General features: G+C 44.5%; 1 protein-coding gene across 8 annotated transcripts in view; it reads right to left on the reverse strand.

Annotated features, from left to right (window-relative positions):
- Positions 1–13,483, reverse strand: part of LOC136590921 (bromodomain and PHD finger-containing protein 3-like) — a 192,211-nt gene that overhangs the window by 150,258 nt on the left and 28,470 nt on the right. The window lies entirely within an intron of this gene.

Below are 13,483 nucleotides of genomic sequence, written 5' to 3' on the forward strand. Positions count from 1 at the left end.
AACGACAGAGAGCGAGCGAGAACGACAGAGAGAGAGCGAGAACGACAGCGAGAGAGCGAGAACGACAGCGAGAGAGCGAGAACGACAGAGAGAGAGCGAGAACGACAGAGAGAGAGCGAGAACGACAGAGAGAGAGCGAGAACGACAGAGAGAGAGCGAGAACGACAGAGAGAGAGCGAGAACGACAGAGAGAGAGCGAGAACGACAGAGAGAGAGCGAGAACGACAGAGAGAGAGCGAGAACGACAGAGAGAGAGCGAGAACGACAGAGAGAGAGCGAGAACGACAGAGAGAGAGCGAGAACGACAGAGAGAGAGCGAGAACGACAGAGAGAGAGCGAGAACGACAGAGAGCGAGCGAGAACGACAGAGAGAGAGCGAGAACGACAGCGAGAGAGCGAGAACGACAGAGAGAGAGCGAGAACGACAGAGAGCGAGCGAGAACGACAGCGAGAGAGCGAGAACGACAGCGAGAGAGCGAGAACGACAGAGAGAGAGCGAGAACGACAGAGAGAGAGCGAGAACGACAGAGAGAGAGCGAGAACGACAGCGAGAGAGCGAGAACGACAGAGAGAGAGCGAGAACGACAGAGAGAGAGCGAGAACGACAGAGAGAGAGCGAGAACGACAGAGAGAGAGCGAGAACGACAGAGAGAGAGCGAGAACGACAGAGAGAGAGCGAGAACGACAGAGAGAGAGCGAGAACGACAGAGAGAGAGCGAGAACGACAGAGAGAGAGCGAGAACGACAGAGAGAGAGCGAGAACGACAGAGAGAGCGAGAACGACAGAGAGAGAGCGAGAACGACAGAGAGAGAGCGAGAACGACAGAGAGAGAGCGAGAACGACAGAGAGAGAGCGAGAACGACAGAGAGAGAGCGAGAACGACAGAGAGAGAGCGAGAACGACAGAGAGAGAGCGAGAACGACAGAGAGAGAGCGAGAACGACAGAGAGAGAGCGAGAACGACAGAGAGCGAGAACGACAGAGAGCGAGAACGACAACGACAGAGAGTGACAGGGAGAGCGTCAGAGAGAGCGAGCATGACAGAGAGCGACAGGGAGAGGGCGACAGGGAGAGCGAGGCGCGGAGAGAGAGAGAGACGCGCTTTTTTTTCCGCCTCGCGCGCGCTCTCTGTTTGCCTCTCTCCGCGAGCGTGTAAAAGCTGTACTACCGGCCAGGAAGGGGTGTTTGGAAAGTGGATCATATGTAAAGTGGGAAGAGAGATGGGGTTGCGGTAACATCATACAGGGGGCAAGTCACAAAGTGCAGAGAAGAGCAGCCACTGTCCAAAAGTCAGGTAGTCCCTAAATATTTGTCGGGGACCCAGAGGGCTCAAACCAACCTCCCTGTCTGCTCTGCTGGATAGGTCAGAACAAGACATTGCTATGTCAAACTAAACCTTCATTTTTTGTCCTTGCGTGACAGTGACGGTGGTTCATGTATTGGATTCATCACTACAGTCAGTGTGCATACATATCCATAGAAAACAGGGTGCACACTCACTGACTGCAGAAATGAGTCTGATGCACAGACTGCTTCTCGACCCTGAAGGAAACAGGGAGCTGGGCAAGTATAAAAAGAATATCCATGGACTCCTCAGGCGCTATCCTAGGAGACCATAAACTTTGTTTATGGTGCTCATAAGTGATGACAGGTTTTCTTTATCTTCCTCAGGATAGATCATGAATAGTGGATTGCTGGAATTCCATTACCATTGAGCTCCATCAATCAATTATTCCTTGGGCCAATACGCTTCAACACTGAAGAGATTTCTGCCAGTAACAGACAGCTTGGTTCTCAACTTGGTATTATACGCCAGGGTGACATTGAAATGAGTAGTCTGCAATACCCAGTCAGGCCACTGCAATGAGAATGGAACTGCCTGCTTCATGCAGAAATCAAGTCAGTACACAAGTGCACTGGCCCTGCAAACGGCACATTAGTGGGGGTGGGGGTGTCCTAGTCCATGGACCCCCGCCAATCTATTCTTTATGATCTATTCTGATGATAGGCCCTCAGTCATTTACAACTTTAAATTTGTCGATCAAAAACTTAATTTAGCTCCTAAAGTTTTAGTCTGCAGTTCTGAAACTGTGGGCTACTGCTGCATCGGTTCATTTCTTACAGTAACTCGGTGATTCTATCAGTATAGGAAATCAACTGATTGCCCAGCTGCCCGGCCCCTTTGCCAGCCCTAGGTGAACCTATCACAGAAATAGCAGGTAAGTCTTGGTGCAATACAGAATTAGGGAAGGGTTTAGTATTACACCATGTCTTACCCGCCGTCCGTCATATTACACGCTGTGAAAGGTTTATCTAGGGCGGGGTAGTTGTCCAATCAGTTAATTTCTTAGGGTAGGTTTAACATAGCAGAATTGACATGGATTTTAAACCACTTAAGGACATGGTCTATTTTGGGCTTAAGGACCAAGCCTTATTTTTCAAATCTGACATCTGTCATTTTATGTGGTAATAACTTTTGAATGCTTTTACTTATCGATGTGAGAATGTTTTTTGTGACATATTGTAGTTTATTTTAGTGTAAAAATTGCATCAATAATTTTTGTCTTTATTAGCAAAAAAAATCTACTGAAAATTTGGAAGAACTGACATTTTCAAACTGTCTTACAAAGAGAAAAATTCAAACACCACAAAATTATTAATAATTAACTTTTCACATAGGCCTATTTTATTCTGCAATAATTTATTAAGTGTTATTTTTTTTTTTTGGCCTCCACAAAAGTATTACTGTATTTTTCGCCTTATAAGACGCACCAGTCTATAAGACGCACCCCCGTTTTAGAGCGGGAAAATAGGGGGAAAAAAATAATTACTCACCTCCCCTGGCGTTCTGCGGAGCTGCTGCAGGCTGTCGCTCCCTCCTGGTCCCCGGCAGAGCATTGCTTTCTGGACGCAGGGCTTGAAATCCCCACCTCCAGAAAGCTAATAAAATAGGCCTATGGGAAATGTTAATTATTAATAATTTTGTGGTGTTTTAATTTTTCTCTTTGTAAGACAGTTTGAAAATGTCAATTCTAATATATATTTTTTTTTGACAGGAGAGAAATCTTCTAACTCATCGCACATTTGTTCGTGCGATCGCGAATTTAACGCGCAATCGCGCTAAATAAATCGCGCCCACGCGTTAAATTCGCGATCGCGCTAAAGATGGCGATCGGAACGACTTTCGGCACATTCACTTTATAAGACGCAGGAACTCCCCCCCCCCCCCCACTTTGGAGGCGGAAAAAGTGCATCTTATAAAGCGAAAAATACGGTACATAAATTTAGAAGTAATTTTTCAAATTTACTAGCAAATTTCAAAATCTGAATTTTTTAAGGACCAATTCAGTTCTGACGTGGATTTTAAGAGCCTGTATATCAGAAAACCCCCATGAAACGCCCCATTTTAAAATTTGCACCCTTAAAGTATTCAAAATGGCATTTAGGAAGTTCATTAACCCTTTAGATGTTTCTAGGAATTAAAGAAAAGTGCATCAGAAATTAGAACAGTTATATTTATTTTTACAGATTTTCAATGTAAAACAATGTTTTTTTCTATAAAACAGCAGGAGTCAGCAAAAAAACTAAACTTGGAATGTATTACCTAGATTCTGCAGTTTTTGAAATGCCTCATATGTGGACATAAGCTGTTGTTTGGGCACATAGCAGGGCTTTGGAGCGCTGTTGGCACAAACCCTCCCCCACTATAGGCCATGGGTATGAGTGCTCCTCCGGTCCTTGGGTACCTTGCAGTGAGTGTGGGCAGCATTCTAGCAGCCCCGCGCTGACTCTCCCTGCCACCATTTTATCACCCTCACAGCTCTTGCTGGTGGCCCCGCTGCTCACGCTGTCAGAGTACAGGAGAATGCGTATCACTGCACAGCATGTTCCTTTACCGCCACCTATGTCACAGTCCCCGGCACAGCCACATTCTGCAGCATAAAGGAGCACGACGCAGGGGAGCACGCCCTGCAGCCAATGAAAAACAGGGGGAGTCACCCAGCCGTCAAACAGCCTTCCCCTTCTTTACACCCACCTGTTCCGGTGGCGTCAAGATACAATAATACCGAGCCATTTCTGGCTGTACCTCTTTCTACTCCACTCTGTTCTTTGTGGGTAGAATCATTTCTGGCTGTACCCCTTTCTCCTCTACTCTGTTCTTAGTGGGTAGAGTCATTTCTTGCTGTACCTCTTTTTCCTTCTGCTCAGGAACCAGTACCAGGTCCCCCTCCATCATAAGCTCGTACTAGTTCCCAAACATGGAATGGGTATGGGTGCTGGCTGACTCCTGATCTTCCTGCTTCTTTGGGTCACATGCTTCCATTCCTCTGCTTCTGCAGGTACACTGGACATTTCTTTTCCTTCAACATTTTGAAGACTTCTACTCTGTCAAGGAAATCCTCAGCTTACTTAATATGTTTCAATGTAGCTATTCTCTCCTGAAGACTACCTACCTTTTCCTCCAGTAGAGACACAAGCTTGTATGAGGGGGTGCTTTGTGTTCTTTTTTTGTTTCTATGGTAACGAATGTTACATCACATGAAAGCCTTATGTGTCTACTATATGTTTTCTAAATTTTGTGTTTATTGCTTACGGCAACAGTGATTTGGGCACGCGGGAAAACAGAATGGCGGAGTTTAAGGTGATATTCACAGCAAATAAGAGCAGAGGAGTGATAAAATTCTTGTTTCTGCAAGGAAAGTCCATGAAGGATATTTATGGTGATATGTCGCAGAAATTGGGGGATCAATGCCCTTCATATTCTACAGTTAAGAACTGGGTTGCCAAATTTAAAACGGGCCACTTCAGCACTGGGATCTGGACACCAGTGCGGAGGACAGCACTCCTAGGATCAGAGGAGCGCTGCAACTGATCAACGACAACAGGGAGGATGGTGGGGGTCGAGCGTAAACAGCTAGGTAGACATGAGCACGCTTTTGCGACCAGAGCGGAGGGGGGAAGTTGAGCGTGAAAAATCACTGAGCACGCTGCTGGGACCAGGGACCAGAGGAGCGCTGCGAACACATTCTCCATAGCGGGGGGGGGGGCCTAAGAGCATTATACTGACCTGGCAGGACCTGGAGGGGAGGCATATTGGCAGCCAATCAGCAACGGGGAGTGTCACCCCCCTGTCACTCTTGATTCCACCAGTAGTTCCTGATGGCGTCAAATTACAATAATACCAAATGACTCTACCCACAAAGAACTGTGTAGCAAGCGCACAGAGTGCTATTGAATGGAGAAAAAGAAGTGCTGTTGTGTAGAAGAAAAGGAGAGTGTTGGTTCTGGGGGATTCCCTATTGAGAAGAATAGAGGCTGCTGTCTGCAGACCTGACACCTCACAAGACATGGGCTGTGTTCGAGGTGCACAAATCAAAGAGGTCTCTGATGGGCTGTCAAGACTCGTTAATCCTACAGAACACCACCCATTCCTACTAATACATGTAGGGACAAATGACACTGCAAATAAGGGCCTTGCAAGTATCTGCAGAGACTTTGAAGACCTTGGAAAAAAGGAACTAGGAGCACAGATCTTCTCATCTATTCTCCCAATGGATGGTCATAGAAATAGAAGATGGAACAGGATTCTAGAGGTTAACAACTGGCTAAGTCGATGGTGCCGTCAGCAAAGATTTGGATTTCTAGACCATGGAGTGAATTACATATATGCTGGACTGCTTGCTAGAGCGGATTGCACCTTACAAAAACAGGTAAGCACATTTTTGGTGGGCGCCTTCCTTCACTCTAAATTTAAGATCACCGTCCTCTTGCCATATCTATAATTTAAAAAAAATCTAAATCATTAAAAAAAAATACATATTTGGTATCGCCGCATCCGTAAAAGTCTGATCTATAAAAGTGGTATATTATTTATTCTGCAAGGTAAACGTAGTCCGAAAAAAAATAAAGAACGCCACAAATCCACTTTTTCAGTCACCCCGTCTCCCAGAAAAAATGCAATAAAAAGTGATCAAAAAGTCATATGTATTCTGAATTAGTACTAACAAACTACACGACCTCTCGCAAAAAATGAGCCCTTGCTCAAGTACTGTGGTGGAAGTCCAGTATTCCTATATTATGGATCGGTGGGCTTTGGCAGTAGACAGTTGTCAATTGAACATTCTGTATACATATTTCTGTCTTGCTACAAATATAATGTCTTGCTACAAGTTATGCAATAGGTACTTCCGCTTATATGAAATATCTGTTTTTCATAACTCTGCTGACAAAGATGCTGACAAAGATGGAATTCAGCAATTTAGCCGTAAACAACATGTATAAATATATTTGACTGTCCAGCTGCATGCACTAATACGGAACTAGGAATCAGACATGGACAACCGCAGAAATTTCCCCAGCGACTTTACTGGAAACGTATGCAAATAACATGGGAGGTTTGTGCAATTTATAGTTCATGATGTAACATCCAATCATATTGAAGGAACCCCACGTGGCTCCAAGACAACCCACTCATTTCATCCACCACCTGATGGCCAATCACAGATGACCGGAGGATGGAAGAATTGCAAGATGCTTATCCAATAATTAAACAATACGTTGTATGCATGTAATATTTGGCCTGCCCAGATGGGCGGATTTGTTAAACTCTTAAAATAGGCTACACGCCGATCATTAAAGTTAGAATTGAGGAAGCTATGCATGCTGAACATCGTGTCAGTGTGGGAACTTCTTATGCGCATTATCAATTCAGAATTAATATGGAGGGCTGTAAACATTCCAAATTGAGTAAGGCGTGGTTCCAAAAGAAGGTTCCACGACAGCTGGTGGAGAATGCGGGCAGTGATCGATGGGTTCCATAGAGCTTGGACAGGAGACACGGACATATGCGACCTTGGACTTGGTGGGCCCAATAAAAAATCTTCAGAACACGGTAAGATAAATTAATTATCTATACCTGTGTGGCTAAGTTCAGACTCGCCTTTGTGCCGTGCCAAGGCCAAGTGATTTGGAACCAAACGACAGGTATTTATAAGTCTCGATCACTCGATAAGAACCTGTCATATGATAAAACGGAATGTTTGCATGCCTGTTGTGTTGAGAGTACTGGTCGAGTGGCGAGGTCAGTAGCTGCCTTAAGGGGGGGTTGACCCTGCGCAGGTGTCCCGATTACTCGGTCCAGGTTTGGTTACAAAACCTAAGAGTAAGGGACCTGTGAGGGTAGTTTGACTAAAAGGCTGTCCTGCTCTGGTCTGGTTTGGTTACAAAGCCTAAGAGTAAGGAAGCCGTCAAACGTCTGGGCAGGTATCGCTACTTCGGTAAAGTCTGGTAAAAGGCTTCCGAAGAAAGGGAACTGACAGACCGGATCCCGAGGGGCAGTAAGACTAAAGCCAGCCGTACTGGTGCTCTGTCTATTTGTGTGTGTCCACAAATATTTGTTTATTGTTTAAATGTCCACAAGTAGATCCCTCCGTCTGAGGGTAGATTGATAAACTGTGTAGCGACAGAAATGCTAGAGACTCTAGGGCGGGGCATACTGTGTCCGGCGTCTGAGGAGACTTCTATAATCATGAATTTGGCAGCCATGATTGAAATTAACAGGCAGCAAACAATGAGCCAAGGTTAATTCTTACACCCTCCAGGAAAGTGTGAAAGGGGTGGAGAGTCAAGTTATCATTGATTAATCAAGCAATCTTTCTGTGTGTCCTATCTGTCTTTTATATAAAGTTAGTGTGCTTGTCTGTTGTGTAGAGCTAATCCTGCTGAGTTGTTGTATAGAAATAGTCTGTTGGTTTGTCTGTCATATAGAATTAGTATCAGTAACTGTAAGAAGGGATTGTTAGCAATTGGTTATAGCCAAGATAATGCACCGTACACAGCGGCGCGCTGTGGGTTTGGACTTTATAGGTTAGGTTGCATTATTGGATCCCTTCTAGTAAAAGACAGACTACTAAACTATATTGCCTTCGAATTGTTAAACGTTAATAATAGCATAGAAGCATAGGCTTGTGCCCGTAAGTGTGTTTGGAGAAAGGAAAAAAAAAAAAAAAGAGCTGCTAACTACATTTAAAAAGAGGAAGTGGAACTCTCAATAGAAGCGGAGCAATTCTTGTGCTGTAACATTTGTTAGTTATTTAACTAATATTGGATGTTGAAACTACTAGTATGTCTTGTTATGGAATCTAATCTTTGTCATACGCCCGTCATAAATGTAAAAAGTTGTATGCCACTCACATCCTGAGGGGGCTCTTAAGAATACAGACTGCGTAGCCCCACCATGCCCACAAGAAAATACATCTATGTTTACAGCCACAGCGGCTTGCCAAGTCCCCAATTCAATTGTAACCACCGCTGTGACAGAAGTTACAACATAATATATGTGATTTATACATTAGACGTTAGAATTTCTCTAAGTGTCAGAAAAGAGGAAGTGAAGGTGGGCTGCAATGGCGTCTGTATTAATATACAAAGACACCAGCTTAGTGAATAGAGAGAATTGCAGTACATTACCAATCAGATGGAGATGTCCGGCATCTAAGACTGCATCTGCCCAGTCGCCGGAAGTCTGGGACAACAACTGTCTACTGTTGTAGAAGTAAAAATTAGCCACGTACTCCCGTTATCTCCCTTATAATCCTGTCGCTGGGCTGTCACATGAGTAAGAGACCTAAAAAGAGGAAGTTACTTGCCCTGTAGTCCCAGCACAAGTAACGTATATTCACAGACAATATAAAATAGATAAATAAACTACAGTAGAGAAGCCAAGGAATAGGAAACAAGCAGGTAACGATAAGGCCAGGTATCCACAGGAGGAACGGGACTGATTGACCCGTAATTTGTAAAATGTAAATTGTGTGATGCATAAGACTTTATCTTTATTGAGTTGTGATGTGTACCCAAGGACTGCCAAACATTGAATGAGGGAATAAGGAAGTAAGTGATTAGCCACACTCAGAGGGGTGGAGCTTGATGATGCAAGAACACGTCTCTTATCCAAGGAGGGGGTAAGAATCATAGATAGCCAGAAGAAAAAGTTTTGTTTTTTTCTCCTGTCCCAAACTCAGCTTTCCACGGTTCCTGACAAATTATGGGACACCTACAAGACAGGCATAGGGAAATTGAATGTATCGACCATGATAATATATACGAGACCCAGATACACACCCCTGGGTCAAACAGTATCCCCCTAGATAGATAAAAAAAAAAAAAAAAAAAAAAAAAGGGGTGAAGGGTCAGCTACACATGTTAGGTGCTGTGTGCTGATGCTTTGGAAAAAAAAAAAAAAAAAAAAAAAACTGCCAACCGGCCACAATTTCACTGTTAATTTCTCTTGCAGAAGGCTGTAAGGCCTGGAGGCCTCCAAAGACTAACCAAGTTCTGCAGGCCATACCTGTACATACACCCGTTGCCAAATTCCGCACCTTTCTGGACCTTGTTTCATACTGCCGGCCATATGACAGTATTGACACAAAAGCACAGAGGACAAACACAGCAATGAGGTTAGATCCAGTGACTTGAGGAGCTCCCTCATCTGCTTTTGCGGTGGCAGCAGTACAGGCAATGGTTGACAAATCTTATCTCTGGCCTATTAGATCCGGCTACAATGTGCTCTTTCCATGCCTCCCCCAATATTGCTCTGAGCTTCCCAATGTTGTAATACCTTGAACGCGGCTACTCTTCTTTTAATCAGGTATTCCTGGGGGGAGGGGAGGCATAGGTGATCTGAGTATGGCAGATCAGCTGTTTTAAAATTGTTTAAAATTCTGCAACAAGATTCTGACACTATTGTAGTGATGTACACACTGTTAATGATGCATATTTTGAGTTTTCTTTTGTAGATGGTATCAGGGTGAGGATTGATGATTCCGAACCAGATATGCAGAGGTGACACAACAAGATGTCCTAAACGCAGAAGCTCTGCCTCCGCATGTCTCAGGGCAAGAAGCGGAACCGGAGGCCCTCACTGAGGCGTGTGGAGTGGTAGAAGGTAAGTCGGCAACTCTTTACACTGACTCCTGGAATGCATTTGGCATAGCTCATGATTATGGCCCAATATGGAAGGCCAGACAGCTTGTTATCTCAGTAGGACAGCCAATTAAGAATGGTGCAGCGGTGCAGAGTCTCATGGAAACCCTACTACCACTACCTGGCAATGGAGAATCCACACCGATTTCTACAACGGAGAAGCGAGAGATGACACCCTCGCCGACAACACAGCAAAAGCAGCGGCCCTCAAGCCGTGGAAGAAAGAAGAATAGATACTGACAGCATGAGTCAGTGATAAGACTTTGGACTTTGATAAGACTTTGGACTTTGATATGTCAAGGACTTTACAGTTACAAGTCAACGAGGAAAGAAAGCAGATGGGCTAAAATACGGGAGCGACAGCACAGGACGGCGTATGGCGAACAATCAACAGAACTTGCCTACGGAGGTCCCTGTTCCCCATGATGGCCCAGCTGGTACCCAGAATCAAAAGCAGCGATGACGGCGACACTGAACAAGAATGGGTGACACCTGGGTTCTCTGTAGCTGCTGCATCATTTGTCCAGTTAGCATGATCTTTGCCATGTGCGAGTCCGGACAGAAGTAAGGTGGCCATATAACACTTGCCTTGACCACTCTACCCATTTCAGAGATTGCCAATTTGACCACATTCAGCTCACACCTGTTGGGGAGTATGAACATGTGCTTGTTGTTGCTCGAGTCTTTTTCAGGTTGGAGGCCCACCCTGATACTAAGGTAAATGAGCAGATAACCACACAGAAATTCATGAATGAGGTAATCTGCAGATATGGGGTACCAGAAGTGATTGAGTCGAACAAAGGTACACACTTCACAGGTGAAATAATGCAACACATCATGTCTGTTTTGGGTATATTTCAGGCTTTTCACACACCCTACCATCCACGGAGTAGGGGGAAAGTAGATATGAAAGGCAATAGAGAAAATGGGTAAATTTTGAATTGAGTGTCTTTCATTAGTTTTTCTTTCTCCCAGGAGGGTACATGCCACAGTAGCTGAATTTGGGGAATGATTTTCTTGTTAATTTTGTCATAGGCCTCTCCAAGGAATTGTTAGTAATGCATTCTGCAGTCTCTGCTTTTCCCCAGGTCCTACAGATGAGTGTCACAATCTAAAACCAGGTGACAGGGTCTATGTGGAAAAGTTTAAGAGAGAAACCCTGTTTGAATGTCCCTACCAGATGTTGTTCACCACCCCAACTGCAGTCAAGCTCGAAGGGAAGCCCACTTGGACCCACTTGGATCCACACTTCGCACTGAAAAAAACTAATGATCCTGCATATCCTTTACATGCTATAATGTGGTACAATTCCTCTAACACACACCTTTGACTACTGTACACTAGCCCCCTGTTTCAGAACAAATTAATACAATCAAATGTGCAATATGAAGCCTACACTGAGGGTGAGAATCCAACACTGCATCGTGCTAAGAGAGACGTTGACGCTCCAGGTGGTAACTTTGATCCACATGTACACATAGATGTAATAGGAGTGCCAAGGGGGGAGCGAGATTAATTTAATTCTAGAGATCAGGTTAAAGCAGGTTTTGATTCCTCATTTGCTTTGTCACTGTTAGTAATAATGTAGATTAGATGAATTATATCTATTACAATCAGCAGAGGTTTGTAAACTACACCAGAGATGCTTTACAAGGGTTAGCTGACCAGTTAGGGCCCACTGCATCCATGGCGTTCCAAAATAGAGTGGCCGTGGATATGATTTTCGCAGAAAGAGGTGGGGTATGTAATTTCTTGTACGTGTATTCTCCCTTTAATGTGACCAATGTTTCCCTTGTTTGAAAAAGATGAAGAGCTAGTTCCGATAATGCCAACCAGGTACGTTACCAGAAGAATGGAGAAATGTACCAGTACTGCGCCTGCCTCAGTCTCATAAGATGGACTGTCAGTGGACTTCCCATTTGCCTAGGGAAAGTGCAGAAGACCTTAGGTTCCGGCGAGGGCACACCCTGTGGGGTGTTAACTCGTACAGATAGAGGGTATGGATGCCCGGAAATAAGCCCAGGGAATCCATGGCCTCCTTCTGAGGTGAGGTAGGGATCCCTCCCCTTTTAGGAGTAGGGACTTACGGGCAGTGGGAAAACCCTGACGCAAGGGTGAGGCGAACTGGACGTGTTCACCATTAGGACTATCTCCAGGAGGGACATTGGTGTGGGTGAAGATTAAGGAGTCCCACGCCGTGCGTACCTGTGCACACTACTAGTATGTACTTCTAGTACAGCACATTAGAGTGAGAAGAGAGGATCCTGGTGATAGTTTAGATCTACACGTATACATTGACATCATAGGATAGCCAAGGGGGGTACCTGACAAGTTTTAAAAATTAGAGACCAAGTTAAAACTAGATTCGAGTCCATTTTCCCGATCATTAGGGTAAATAAATGTTGACTGGATTAATTATGTTTATTATAAGTAACAGCGGTTTATAAATTATACTAGAGACGCCTTATAGGGACTAGTCGACCAATAGGCCCTACCTCGACTATGACTTTTCAAAATAGAATGGCACTAGGTACGATTTTAGCCAAAAAAGGGAGTGCCTGTAAGACAATAGGGGAGACTTGCACCTACATTCCAGACAACACGTGACCCACAGGTAAAGACGCAGTTGCCATTAAGAAGCTGACCGCACTAACTAAAAAGAGCTAACCTTAGTCTGGTTTCCTCAGTAAGGTACCTAACAGGAGAAGGGAAAAATATATAAAAAATAAGTTTTGGAACATTGTGTATTTAGAACACTGTGATAGGTTTTTGCTAAGATTCTGCTTTATTTTATCTGCAGTGCACTCTGCTTATGTCCACGCAACATGCCGGTGTTACAACGCCCCTGGTCCTGTTACCTTGCCGCCTCTGGAAAAGGGAAGTGGGAATAATCACCTTGTAGCTCTTTCCTTCCAGACTAATATATATGATAATGCACTTACTAATGAGACAGGGGTTCAGTCATATTGATCAGTAATTAGATAGCCCTGATTTTGCACTCTTGTTGATGAATCGAGTTAACGTCAAGAAGGCGGGGTTCTATACAAGTTATGCAGTTTTTACCTGAATTAGTGAAAGTCGCACCTCTCCTAACCTAATTATGGTTGTCACCTTTATAGTCATTCTAATTTCTGTTTGTCGTTGCATACAGTGTATTCCGACCCTGATGACTGCCTGGTCCACCTGTCCCACTACGACGTCCAACAAAAAGCCCACTGTCAGCGCAACTGTCGTCATCATGGATCCAGAATGTGATGATGTCGAACCATCCTATACCCCCATGGCAGTAGTAGGCCTAGTCGTCTACAACGCAATGCGAGTCTAGGGTCAGCGGTGGGGGATTGGGGTGGGACGGAGCAGGGCGAGTTTAGTGAAACAGATAGTTTCAAGGGGGGTCTGTGGTGGAAGTCCAGTATTCCTATATTATGGATCGGTGGGCTTTGGCAGTAGACAGTTGTCAATTGAACATTCTGTATACATATTTCTGTCTTGCTACAAA

The sequence above is a fragment of the Eleutherodactylus coqui genome, unplaced genomic scaffold (genome assembly GCF_035609145.1).
Source record: "Eleutherodactylus coqui strain aEleCoq1 unplaced genomic scaffold, aEleCoq1.hap1 HAP1_SCAFFOLD_89, whole genome shotgun sequence".
Lineage (NCBI taxonomy): Eukaryota > Metazoa > Chordata > Amphibia > Anura > Eleutherodactylidae > Eleutherodactylus > Eleutherodactylus coqui.